We start from the raw sequence: 13,580 nt of genomic DNA, 5'->3' as shown, positions 1-13,580 counted from the left end.
ATCCTCAATGACTCCCCACTGCCCGTAGGAGGAGTTAGGAGCTCCTCCCCCAAGCCCTGCACTTCCTGCTCCCCACCGTCTTCCCTGCCCCAACTGTGCTCCACTCTCCACGTGGGCTGGCTCTTCATCACGCTGCTCCCCACTCCCCACAGCGCTGCTAATTCCCACCCCCAAACGTTTGCTCCCACTAATTCTAGGCTGGTGGTTTTGATAATGAAAGGGGACACTATTAGTAATTGTGTTGGGACAATGGGTGTGAGTTGAATGGTCCCAGGAAATCAGGACATGGGGTCATCTTAGCTGTGTCCTACCATTGTTCTCCCACTTTCCATCTCCGTTCTCACCCTCCTGCTAAGTTCAGCTCAGGTCTTTCCTGTCCTTGATGGCTCACTTCCAGGAAGCTTCTCATGGTGAGTTAGAGTTTCTAAGTCTTCATTAGAAGGCTATGTGCCAGAGGCCCTTTGTTCCCCCTGGCTCTGTGCTTCTCATCTTAGTACCTCTCAGTAGGTGAGTGGTGGCACCCAGATTAGGAGCACGGATTCTGCATCAGAAGGGGGCCTTCCTGTTAGCGCCAAGAGTTGGACCACAGGTAAGAGCATAGGATGTCACTCGGTTATGTGTCATGGTCATTGCCATTCTTTTTGTTTTTCCAGTATCTGAACCCCCTTATTCTTAAGGAATTTCCTCCTTTTGAGGCGGACTGTGTCTCTTACAAATACAATGAAAAATGCCAGGTACTCACTTTCTGGCTTCCCTTGCAACCAGGGTGCAGGAAGGGACCATCTGGACTCTAGTCTGGTGAGCGTGGCAGCCATGACAGCAGCCAGTGGTCCTAATCGTGGTGTCTCCTATCAGGTGTTGGTGGCAGCCCCAGCTGAGGTGTCTGCACCTGGCACAGGGGCATCAGTGGTGGCTTCTCTGGACCAGTTCTGGTGTAGATGTGGAGATCTGTTCCTGGTTGTATGCCTCCAAGGATGGTTCTCTGGCCCTCTTGGTGACTCTGGGGGCTATTTACCATTCTTTATTACAAAAAATGTGAACCATAAACAAAAGAAGAGAAAAAAAAAAATCACACAATGAACCCAAGTCCCTGCATGCTCACCAAGTAGAGTCAACAATTATAAAACTCTGTTCATTTTGACTCCTCTGTTCCTGAGGGCCATGTGGTTTTTGGTGTCGAAGTAGAAGGTGGAAGAAGGGGTGGAGAATGCACACCTGCTTCTTACCCGTCAGGAAACGACACCCAGAGTTTCTCATTCCATTTGTGAGAGTTAGTCGCATGGCCAGCCCTGCATGCAGGAATGGCTGGGACATAGATTCCCTTGTTGTCACCACTTCTCAAGGCAGTGCTACACCATGGGAGAGGGAGCATCCATTTTCACAGACGGTTCTGCCACTGCTTTCCTGGTTTGTGCAGAGCCTGGCTTGAGTGATGCGATCACACATGGAAATGCAGGGCACTGCTATTCCTGCACATTTTCCTTTTGTTACAGCCTCTGGGCGTGGACTTCTCACTCTGCTAGCTGTTGCTCATCTTGCCCACTATCCGATTCTTCCCCTGATGTCCCTGGGTCCTAGGGAGGGTCTCATTTTTAGCTCAGTCTTGGCAAGAACCAGATGAAAAAGAGATGTGGATGGCGTGACATCACGGATCCCTCAAGGAATTCTGCTACCAATCAGAAGAAAGTTCTTTAAAGAGAAAGTCTTCTCTCTTTAATCAGTGTTTTTCACTATTTAACATTTATTCTCTTTCCTAACCTCCTTGTGAATTCTCCAAAGGTTGACAACAGCCTGTAACATAGTTTGTATTCAACTTTTAGAGGGAAGGATTAAAACAAGTTTTCAGAAGACATAGCTTTCAAATAAAATCAGTGGCTGCTCTTATAACTTCTTTGCAAATCTTAAACTTCCATCGATCCCTGCCCTTTTCTGAAAATAGCCCCTTATTGGTTAGGACACAGTATTTATTTATAACATGCATTGCATTGTTCTGCAATAGTTTAATATGTCTTTTTTTCCCCAACAACTTTAGAAGTCCCCAGAGAGGGGATAAGATATTGTATGTCTTGATTCCTCGTTCACCCCCAGCTCAGGCCCAGCTACAACTATTGCTGGTGGGTTGGTAGAGTGCTCTTACATTGTCTAGAAAAGAAGTGACACACAAAGTGTGAACGCTAGCACTTAAAAAATCTCAAGCTGCCTGTGGTTTTGGGTTTGGTGGAATGTTGTAGAGTTGGGGACCTCTGCTTTCCCTGTAAAGTTACTCTATTTCCTCGCTCTTGTACACAGGCCAACAGACTATGAGATGTATAAATCATGGACACTAGGAAGGGTCAAACTGAAGGACCATTTAAATGTTTCATAGGAAAAAAAAAAGTACATCAAGTGGGGTAGGGAATGAGGAGGTAATGCCTGTGCCAGACAAGCCTTTGTGTGTGTGTTTTTTAAATTAATGTATTTAATTAATTTATTTTTTATTTTGGGCTGTGTTGGGTCTTCTTTGCTGCGCGCAGGCTTTCTCTAGTTGGGGCGAGCGGGGGCTACTCTTCGTTGTGGTGCGCGGGCTTCTCATTGCGGTGGCTTCTCTTGTTGGGGAGCACAGGCTCTAGGCGCGCGGGCTCAGTAGTTGTGCCACATGGGCTCAGTAGTTGTGGCTCGCGGGCTCTAGAGCGCAGGCTCAGTAGTTGTGGCGCATGGTCTTAGTTGCTCCGCAGCATGTGGGATCTTCCCGGACCAGGGCTCGAACCCGTGTCCCCTGCATTGGCAGGCGGATTCTTAACCACTGAGCCCAAGGGAAGTCAAGCCTTTGGTTTTGAGTGTGCTTCCTGCCTGAGGGGGAGAAAACCAACGTGGTCACCAGGAGGAGTGTTCCCAGGCATCTGATGACACTATAAATAGCATAAACAATGACAGATTCCATAAACATCACTGATGGAGGAACTTGCCTAGAAGTTCCTTCTGGGATCTAATTTAAAGGAACATTTTGGTGAAACCAAGGTCATGAGGGAAGCAGAAATAAACGGAGAGAAATGCGGTGTGACAGCCAAGCCCTCCCAGCCTGCCTGCCAAACTGCGCTGGCTCTGCCTGCGAGAGGGAGGGCTCTGGGGAGGAGGTGCTGGTGGGGGTGATCCTACAGCAGCAGCAAGCCCTCAGGCCTGCCGGCACCAGGCCCCACAGGACAGGAGCTGTGCTGAGCTGGGAAGAGGATCCAGAGTGAGAAGATCAGAGTTCAAGCCTTACCTCTGCCGTTTACTATGTAGAGTTGAGTGACCTTGAACAAGTCATGTGCCTGAGTCGACGCTCCCTTATCTGAAAATGGAGCTGAAGTTGTTGCCCACTGGGGCTGCTGTGAGGACCAAGTGCAGTCATGTCTCCAAGGAGAGGAAGGGTGGCTGTCATGCAGTCAGTTCATGAATAAGGAGGTGCTGGCCAGGGGACATTTATATTGGGTCCCCCAGTCTGAATATTCTTCCCATTCAAGGGTTTATTTAGGCTTTTAGTTTCTGAAAAACAGACTTTTTCTTTCTTTCTTTTTTCTTTTTTTAAATCAGAGTTGGGAATATGAAGTTGGAAAGCAGGAGGGTTCATCCAGAACAGCGTGGGTGGGCAGCCGGGTTTCATCTTGATCTCTGGATGTATTGTGAATGTCTCAGGTCACCTAAACCTGTGTGCAACTCCAATGCTGCTGTGAGTGTAGCAAGTAAAGGGCACACAGGCACAGAGAGACACGTAAATTAGAGCCTGCAGATCCCAGGGCCCTTCAGGCGGTGCTTTGTTCTGCAGAGAGGGTGACACGCCTTTTGTGTGGTCCAAGAGGCCAAACATGAGGGTCCTGCAGGCTCAGCAGTGATAACCTGTGCTTCTCAGCCGCCCAGCAGAGTGGAGGCCTGGGGCTCTGATGTCCCTGGAACCAGTTGTTTAAAAACTGTCAGGAGGGAAGCTTTTCTTCCCAGGGAAAATAGTACAGATGAACCTATTTCCAGGGCAGGAATAGAGACGCAGATGTAGAGAACGGATATGTGGACACAGGGTGGGAATTGGAGGGTGGGATGAACTGGGAGATTAGGTTTGACATAAATATACTACCATGTATAAAATAGATAGCTAGTGGGAGCCTGCTGTATAGCTCAGGGAGCTCAGCTCGGTGCTCTGTGGTGACCTAGAAGGGTGGGATGGGGGTGGTAGAGGGAGGTCCAAGAGGGAGGGGATATATGTATACATACAGCTGATTCACTTCATTGTACAGCAGAAACTAACAAAACATTGTAAAGCAATTATACTCCAATAAAAAAATAAAGTATTATAATACAAAAAGTAAAAAATAAAAATAAAAACTGTCAGGCGGGAAGCTTTCCTCCCCGGGGCCCTGCACCCGCCAGCTGGTAGGAGACAGAGCGTGCGCCTGTTTATTTTCAAAGTGAAGCTGACTTTAAGCTCTTGTTCTAGGTGGTTCTTATTTTAGCTGAAACCTACAGTGTCTGTCCTCAGGGCTGCAGGGGAGTGTTCACTGTGTAAGGGAGACGGGGAAGCAGCAGGCAGGGCCCGGAGCATTGAGAAAGGATTGGGGAAACTGTGTGCGGCGTGGGCATGGGGGTGAAGGGCTGGGCAGATTCGCTTGGTTCACGAAATCCTGTTGATCTTCCTGGAAATTGTGTACGTTTATTTTGTCTTCAAAAACATCTTTTCTAAGAATATTTTGGAAGAGAAGGACTGGGGGGCTGGGTGGGGGACTTTAAGCTGAGTCCCTTTCTGAGATGAGTGGGGTTCTTTTTGAGCTTACAACTGAGCTCTAATTCCTCCTTCTAGAAAAGGAATCTGGAGAGAGACAGGATTTGTTATTATTATTTTAAAAAATATTTTATTGAAGCATGTTGATTTACAATGCTGTGTTAATTTCTGCTATACAGAAAAGTGATTCAGTTATACACACATAGATTCTTTTTCATGTTCTTTTCCATTATGGTTTATCACAGGATATTGAATATAGTTCCCTGTGCTACACAGTAGAATCTTGTTGTTTATCCATTCTCTATATAATAGTTTACATCTGCTAACCCCAAACTCCCAATCCATCCCTCCCCCTCAACCTCCAGCGGCCACAAGTCTGTTCTCTAGGTCTGTGAGTCTGTTTGTGTTTCGTAGATATGTTCATTTGTGTCATATTTTAGATTCCACATGTACGTGATATCATGGTATTTGTCTGTCTCTTTCTGACTTACTTCCCTTAGTATGATAACCTCTAGGTCCATCCATGTTGCTGCAAATGACATTATTTCATTCTTTTTTATGGCTGAGTAGTATTCCATTGTGTATAGATACCACATCTTCTTTATCCATTCATCTGTTGATGGACATTTAGGTTGTTTCCATGTCTTGGCTATTGTGAATAGTGCTGCTATGAATCTTTTTGAATTATAGTTTTGTCTGTGTATATGCCCAGGAGTGGGATTGCTGGATCAAATGGTAGCTCTATTTTTAGTTTTTTGAGGAACCTCCATACTGTTTTCCATAGTGGCTGTACCAATTTATATTCCCACCAACAATGTAGGGAGGGTTCCCTTTTCCCTACACCCTCTCCAGCATTTCTTGTTTGTAGAGAGAGAGCCAGAATTTGGTATGAGGTGGGAGAAGGTGTAGGGGTGCACGGACCTGTTCTTTTTTTTTTCTTTTAACATCTTTATTGGAGTATAATTGCTTTACAATGGTATGTTAGTTTCTGTTTATATCAAAGTGAATCAGCTATACATTTACATATATCCCCATATCTCCTCCCTCTTGCGTCTCCCTCCCACACTCCCTATTCCACCCCTCTAGGTGGTCACAGAGCACCGAGCTGATCTCCCTGTGCTATGCGGCTGCTTCCCACTAGCTATCTATTTTACATTTGGTAGTGTATATATGTCCATGCCACTCTCTCACTTTGTCCCAGCTTACCCTTCCCCCTCCCCATGTCCTCAAGTCCATTTTCTACATCTGTGTCTTTATTCCTGTCCTGCCCCTACGTTCTTCAGAACCATTTTTTTCTTTTTTTTTAGATTCCATATATATGGGACCTGTTATTTAGAGTGGATGACACTAGGGTCTCACAGGCACCATGTACGTCACACCACATCCTCACTTGCTGTCTCTCAGACTTACCCTGCCATCTGTGAGAGTTTCTGGGGCGGCAAACCCACAGACTGAGCTCCCCAGGCTTCCTTGCCCGGGGGCCTCCTGGTGGGTTCTGCCTGCAGGAGGCCTGAAGATGGGAAGGTAGGGGAGGCCTTGGTTCTTCTTGGCTCTCTCACTCTCTTCCTGACCCTTCCAGTGGAGTCTGAGAGGCAGGCAGCACCTGCAGCGGCCCTTTCTCCATCTTCCAGCTCCTGGGGCTGAAGCCCCCTCCTCTCCCCCTCTTCTCCTCCCTTTGTGCCCCAGCCCCAGAGGAGGTGCTGGCTCCTTGCATTTCCTAATCTCTGTGTCACCTCACCTTCTCCTTAGTAGTGTCCCAGCACCCGTATATGCGATTTGCTGTGTTAAATCTCCTTCGTGTGGAGGACCTTGCATGGTTTCTGTGTCCCTGACATGTCTCTAACCCATGCAGTGGAATTCTGTTCATCATAACAAGAGCACAGCCTTGGAATCAGACAAGGCAAGGTTCACACACCATGACTCCACCCCTTCTTGCTATGTGACCTCTATGTGTGCATCTGTAAAATGGGGATGATAATAGAGCCAACCTCATGAGGTTATTGAGAGGAATTATCGAGACAATTCTTTTGCAGTAACAGAAGTAAAAGCTTCACGTAGTGTGGTAATGGACAGCGACACGGCGTGAGGAGATGTTTCTAGAAGGTTCGTTGCTTTCTCAGGTTGGCCCAAGGAGTGCTGGGGAGGCCACTGGAAAGGGTGTGTGAGGTGGTGGGCTTGGGCAGCTGGGGACTGTGTGGGGTCTGGAGGGCCGCGTGGACGGGGACTTGCTGGAGCAGTCTCATGTCTTCTACCAGTTTAGCTCAGAGCTTCAGCTAAGCACCAAGGGCCAGGCCCTCCCCGGACCTGTAAGTGTTATGGCCTTTTCTTCAAGTCTCCAGGGCTCAGATAAGGGAGGACAGGTCAGTGCCTCAGTCTGAGGCATCATTGGTCACGTGGCTTTTAAAATCTCCTTATTCATTTTACCTAATTAGCCAATGACCTCACACCAGCCTATAATGTTATTTTCCACTGCGAATGACACTCATGGGGTCTGGGGAGCTGGAATATTTCATCTGCTGCTGGATGGCCAAAGTTCCCAGCGTTTCTCACTCAGACCCTCCAGTGCGGAGGGTGGCACTGGCCCTGCCCCGGGGGGTTATCTGAGAGTCGCAGGGCCTCGGAGGGGATGGATGGACCCCCATGGAGTGCTGGGTCGGCATGTCCACTGTGAATGGATTTCCCTGGGCTTTTTATCTCTAGGTTGTTGGGAGGGTGTGGTCATGATGAGCAGGCAGAGACTCTGCCAACCTTGGAGGGATCTGAGTCAGCAGAGCTGAGACAACTTGCACCCTAAGCAGGTCGTCTGGCCTGTGTAGTCTCACCCACCTGCCTGCGCTCTGTTGGGCCCTGCCTTTTCCCAGGGTGCTCCTGGAGAGCTGGAGCTGGGACCCTGCGTTCAGAAGAGCAGAGGCCCAGAGTGCAAGGTCCTCTCTCTACCACCTGCCCTCCCCACCGGGAAGTCCCCAGCCTCAAGAGCATCCTCTCCTTCAGACAGGTCAGCCTCCAAGGTGCACCTCTTTGCCCCCAGCCTTTGCCACACCACCTTGCCAGTGATGCCCTTTCCTCTCCGAGAGTGCAGATCCTATTTGTTTTTTAAGGCCCTAGGAATTTTCCCTGCTGTTCAGAGGCCCGCTTACCTCCCTCTTTCCTGCCTTCTCCGTATTGTGTAACGAACGCTTCATTAGGTTTTGCCTGACATGATTCTCCAGGTCTTTGCAAATGTCAGGCTGGAGTCTCTGTTGGCTTCTGTAAAGTTCAGGATTGCATGGCCAGCCCTACAGGGGTGCAGATTTCACTTTGGGACCTTGGGTACAATTCTGGGTACTCTTACCAGGAAGGCAGAGTTTTCAGGTAGTTGCTGTTTGGGGCCATCAGCTAGGACTTTCCCACCTGTGGTTAGGGGAGGAGCACCCAAGGTTTCTTAATCCGACTTTGTGCCTGGGAAAATATTAGAAAATTTAATTCTTAGACCTCACTCCCAAACACTCCATTTTAGTAAATCTGGAGGCAGGGCCTGGGGATGTGCGCTTTGAAGCCAGATTCCCAGATAATTCTGATGTCCAGGAGAGTTTGGGGACCCTGGCATAGAACAACACACGAAGAACAATCACCTTTACAACTATGCAACATCCTGTATTTTTGGGGACAGTCTGATTTCAAATATTCTGTCCCATTGCTCCCACAAGCCACTGAAATGGCCCCAAGCCCCAGGTTTTATTACCTAAAATGAGTGTCTCAGGCCACCTCTCAGACATGAATAAGACAGTAGGCGTTCTCCAGATCTAGTCCTGAGTTGGGAAATCGGTGCCTGCCCATAAAAGCAACTGAATCATGAGGTACTTGATTTTCACTTTTCTTGGAATCTAAGATTTAGCAAAGAGTAATTCAAGAATCTCCTCTGCACGATTCAATCAGTGCTAGAACGATCCCAGCAAGAGGAGCCCACACTTGTGCTGTGTCGGTGACCCCATGGGCGGCCCAATGGGTTAGAGCTTCTCCGTTCCTGGGGTGGATGTCCTCCTTCTTGTCCCTCTCAGCCCTGGTCTTACTTCAGCCCCCTCGAGCAGTGATTTTCAACCCTGGCTGTGCGTTAAAACCACATATTGATACCCAGGCCCCTCGTGCTGAGATTCTGATTCGGCTGGTTGGGGTGGGGCCCTGGCCTTGGTTCTGATGTGCCCCTGGACCTGAGAAGCACCTGGAACAAGCTGTGTTCTCATATGCATGCACGCAGTACAGTGGGAGCTAAATTAGAGCAAAATTTGAGAAAATGTCAACGCTTAGGCACAGTTTAGAACGTTCCTTACTGAACTCTAGCTTTCCTCACCTCAAGGTTCCTTATTCAGTTTTCCAGATAATTTGAAACTATTTTTCTCATTGCAGCACTTAATGCTTCAAAATGACACCGATAGTGGACGTGCCCCCAGACGCCCGCTTGCTGACTGAGCGACCTTCTGCTCTTGAGAGAGTTGCTTGGTTTACTGCTTCCTCTTTTTTTTTTTTTTAAATAAACAAATTTATTTTATTTTATTTTTAAATTTAATTTAATTTTTAAATTTATTTTTGGCTGCGTTGGGTCTTCGTTGCTACGCACAGGCTTTCTCTAGTTGCGGCGAGCGGGGGCTACTCTTTGTTGCAGTGTGCGTGGGCTTCTCATTGCAGTGGCTTCTCTTGTTGCGGAGCATGGGCTCTACATGTGTGGGCTTCAGTAGTTGTGGTGTGTGGGCTCAGTAGTTGTGGTGTGTGGGCTCAGTAGTTGTGGCTCACAGGCTCTAGAGTGCAGGCTCAGTACTTGTGGCACACAGGCTAAGTTGCTCCACGGCATGTGGGATCTTCCCGGACCAGGGCTCGAACCCGTGTCCCCTGCATTGGCAGGCGGATTCTTAACCACTGCGCCACCAGGGAAGCCCTACCGCTTCCTCTTAACTCTCCTTTTCACTGTCTGAACCCTCTCTGGCCGTTATGCTCTTATGATGGGAAGCTGAACTTTCTACTCTCTCCCCAGAGCATCACAAAGGAGAGAGAGCAAGAAGGAAGTCTGTACCGTCACTGTGTTTCTCTTCACCATCCCCTTGCATCTGCCACATCTTCTGGGCTGGATGGTGTCGCTGTCCTCCACAGTGTGCAGGGCCCACGGGCATGGAATCAAGATTATCTGTGAATCCCCCCAACTCCTGCCCAATTTGGTTTCCAAAAGAGGAAGATGTTCTTTACGCTGAACCCTGGAAGACTTTGCATTTTAAAACCAAGTGTGTTGGGCTTCTCTGAGAGCAAGTGTGAGGAATAGTAGTGTCAGGTTGTACATTCTCACTTCAGCAGGCTGTTGCTATCCTTGTTGGTGACATCCCCTGGTTTCACGGCCCCTGTTGTGTGGTGTTTAGCCCAGGAAATGAGCTTGTTGGAGGAGAGTTTGACCAGCCAGGGATGGGATTTGTTAGTATGAAGATGTGTGATTCCTGCACACACTCAGATTTCCAAATAAGCCTCTTCTCTCTTTGGAATGGAATTGCTCTTACCCTTTGCAACTGGTTTATAGGAATCATTACTTCTACTATTAGAAACAGATCCCTATTAAAGTCAGTTAATAAACTGTGGTAGTCTCTTGGTGGGCCTGGAGCCAGGAAATACAGGAGCCTGATCACAGCAATGTCATGGGGGAAACCCTGCTTTTCTTCCTTGGCAGGGAGGGCTGGTTCCCACCACTTACACATGCAGTGGATTCAAGGCACTGCAAAGGGTTCTGTTACCAAAATTTAGGGAAAAGGAAGAAAAATCAATGCAGACTCTGTTTTAATGTCAATGCAGGAAAACCTGCGTCATGTAAAAAGATTAAACATATGAGAACAAAATGCATCCCAGATTTGACATAATGCTTTTCTCAAATCTACCACAGGCACTGCTTGGTTATTTTGGCCCACACTGTCCAACAGAATGGCCACCAGCCACACGTGGCTCTTGAGCACTTGAAATGTGACTGGTCCAAATCGTGATGTTCTGCAAGTATAAAATACATACTCAAGTTTGGAAACTTGGTACAAAGAAAATACGTAAAATAGCCAATTAATTTTTTTATTGATTGAAATAATATTTGAGATATATTGGGTTAAATAAAACACATTATTAAAATTAATTTCACTTGTTTCTTTTTTCCTTTTTCAAATGTGGCCATTAGACAATTCATAGTTACCTATTTGGCTCTTGTTTGTGGCTTATATTATATTTCTGTTGGGTGGTGTGGAGGGTGAGCTCTCCCCTGTTGGACAGGGGGTTGATGACTTCTTCTCGAGATGAGGATGGCCCTGTGGTTGAGATGCTCCCTGGCCATCTTGGCCTGTCCTTTGCTCCAGTCTGCTCTTCCTGGAAAGCCAATCACCAGAAGGTTACTGAGATGGCCCACGGGGAGGCATCTCCCCATGAACTTTCTTTTGGAAGCTCCAGCTCAGTTTGTGCTCTTTCTTTGTTCAAACCAGGAATGTTATCTTGCAGGACCCAGCGTAGAGACCATGTCACAGAGTTTAGGAAATATCCAGTAAACATTTATTAAGTGTCTACTAAGTTCCGAGCACTGTCCTGGGCACTGGGATGCAGCAGTGGACATGGCAGATAACCTCCTGCCCTCCCGGAGCTTACCCTCCATTGGTGGAAACAGACAATAAACAAGTACAAAAATAAATGAATAAGATGCCTTTAGGGAGTAATATTTGCATGGACATAAAATAAAGCAGGGACAATGAGTCAAAAATGTTGGAGGGAGATGTGGGGAGCTACTTTAAATTAGGTGGTCTGGGAAGGCTTCTCTGAGGAGGTGACGTTTAAGTATAGATTTGATTGACATGAAAGAGCCCATCATGTGGAGATGTGAAGGCTGAACACTCTCTCGAGAGGGATCAGCTCGTGCAAAGACCCTGAGGTTTGGCCAGGCTGGTTGTGTTTGAGGACCAGGAGAAGACTAATTAGAAGGCATGTGACAGGAACTGAGGCTGGAGAAATATTAGGGGACAGATCATGTGTGACCTTGGGGCCACGGTAAGGAGTTCAGGGTTTAGTGTAAGAGCCCCTGGGAGCCCCTGGAGGGTATCACATCACAGAGTGATGTGATCACGCTGGCTTCTCTGTGGAGGATGGACAGCAGACAAGCACAGAAGCAGGAAGAACAGTGGAGTCGGTGCTTCCAGGCAGACATGATGGTGAGTGAACCAGAATGGCGCAGTATAGTGGCAAGAGGTGGTTGGGTTCAAGATTTATTTTGGAGGTGGAGCCGCCTGGAGAAGCTGATTGTTTTCACTGTGGTGGGGGGGCGGGGTGAGGGAAAGAGAGGCATCATGGAGGATGCCTAGATTTTTATCCTGAGCAACTGGATAAATGGATGGTGAGGTTCTTTACCAAGATGGTGAAACCTGGGGGAGGAATGAATTTTGCAAGAGGTGGGAATTGAGTATCAAGAGTGCAATTTCAGGCGTGTTGAGCTAAAGATTACTTTAGACATTCTATGTGGAGACACTGAGGAGGAGCTTGGATGTATGACTCTGGATAGAGCTCAGGGGAAATGTCTGGGTCTGTGATGTAAACACAGAAGCCACAGGCACCTACATGGCATTTAAAGCCACAGCTCTGACGGAATCCCCAGGGGGCTGGGGTAGATGGGGAATGAGAGGGTTCTGAGAGCCCTCTAGCACTTAGAGGTGGAGCAGAGGGAGAGGGGCCAGCAAAGGAGATGGTAAACTTGACAGAAGGCACAGAACCCAAGCCTGGGACATTTAAAACTCCTGAGCCTAGCTCTGGTTGGCTCCAGGCATGAGCTCCTAGTTTCTGGCCCTTTGATGATTGTGTTTGAGGAATTCCCAGGCCCAGGGAGGCTTCAGTGTTGGGTAGGGAAGAGGGTTGGGCTCTGGGGCTGCCTCAGGCAGTCCTCCTGCTATCTCTGCATCCCAGGGTTGCTGCGGGAACACCTTTTGTTCAGGATGGGATTTCAGCCAGGACTCCACAGATGAGAGCAATGTAGGAAGGCTTCACAGAAGAGGCAAACCCTGAATAAGCCTTGAAGGGCAGTGAGAATTAAGATGGGAGAGGGCCCTTTAGGTCTGAAACCAAAACCTGAGCCAGGAGTAACATAGGATGTGTGGGGAAGGGCTGAAGAGAAAGGGGGCTTATGAAGAAGTCTGTCTAATTTTGGTAAATGAGATAACCTATTAAGTGGCTATCTCAGAACTCAATAACATTTTTTTTCAAAAGTAGAGGTTTTATGTGGGTGTGTGAGAGAAATATGGCTGGATGGGCTGGTACCCATTTTGAAATAGTATAGCACTTTTGAGGGGTGGAATGATGAGTTAAGGGTGGTGTTTGAGGCTGATGAATCTGGCGTGGGGCAATGTGAAAGGCGACTGAGTTTCTGAAATACAAGTAACGCAGTCATCACGTCCAGGGGAGATCAGGAGGGCTGGACACAGGGCACTGAGCAGGTTGTGCCAGATGAACCAGAGGATCTGACAGCTTTGAGCTTCTGGACCAGCCCCTACCTGTTAGAGGGGCAACCCGAGGAGTGGTGGCCCCAGGCATCAGGGTGGTCCTATGACTCAGATCCTCAGAAGTCAGAAGCCCTGCACGGGCAGGTGTATGCAGAGGAAAGGCTTCGGTGTGATTCCCAAGCTCTCCTTGCTCTCGAGAATGGGCCGCGTCTGAGGAAACAAAGTGGGCACCAAGCACGTGGCACGCACGTGGCACACCCGTGGCTTGAAGCACCTGTCCCAACTGTATGCTTATCAAAACTGGTGTAATTACTTACTAAATGTCTATATCCCCAGCCTGGCCACACTTCTGTGCAATGTGGTATGTTCAGATTGCAGCACTGGGC

Source organism: Eubalaena glacialis, chromosome 4, assembly GCF_028564815.1.
Source record: "Eubalaena glacialis isolate mEubGla1 chromosome 4, mEubGla1.1.hap2.+ XY, whole genome shotgun sequence".
NCBI lineage: Eukaryota > Metazoa > Chordata > Mammalia > Artiodactyla > Balaenidae > Eubalaena > Eubalaena glacialis.
This window is presented reverse-complemented; position numbering follows the sequence as displayed.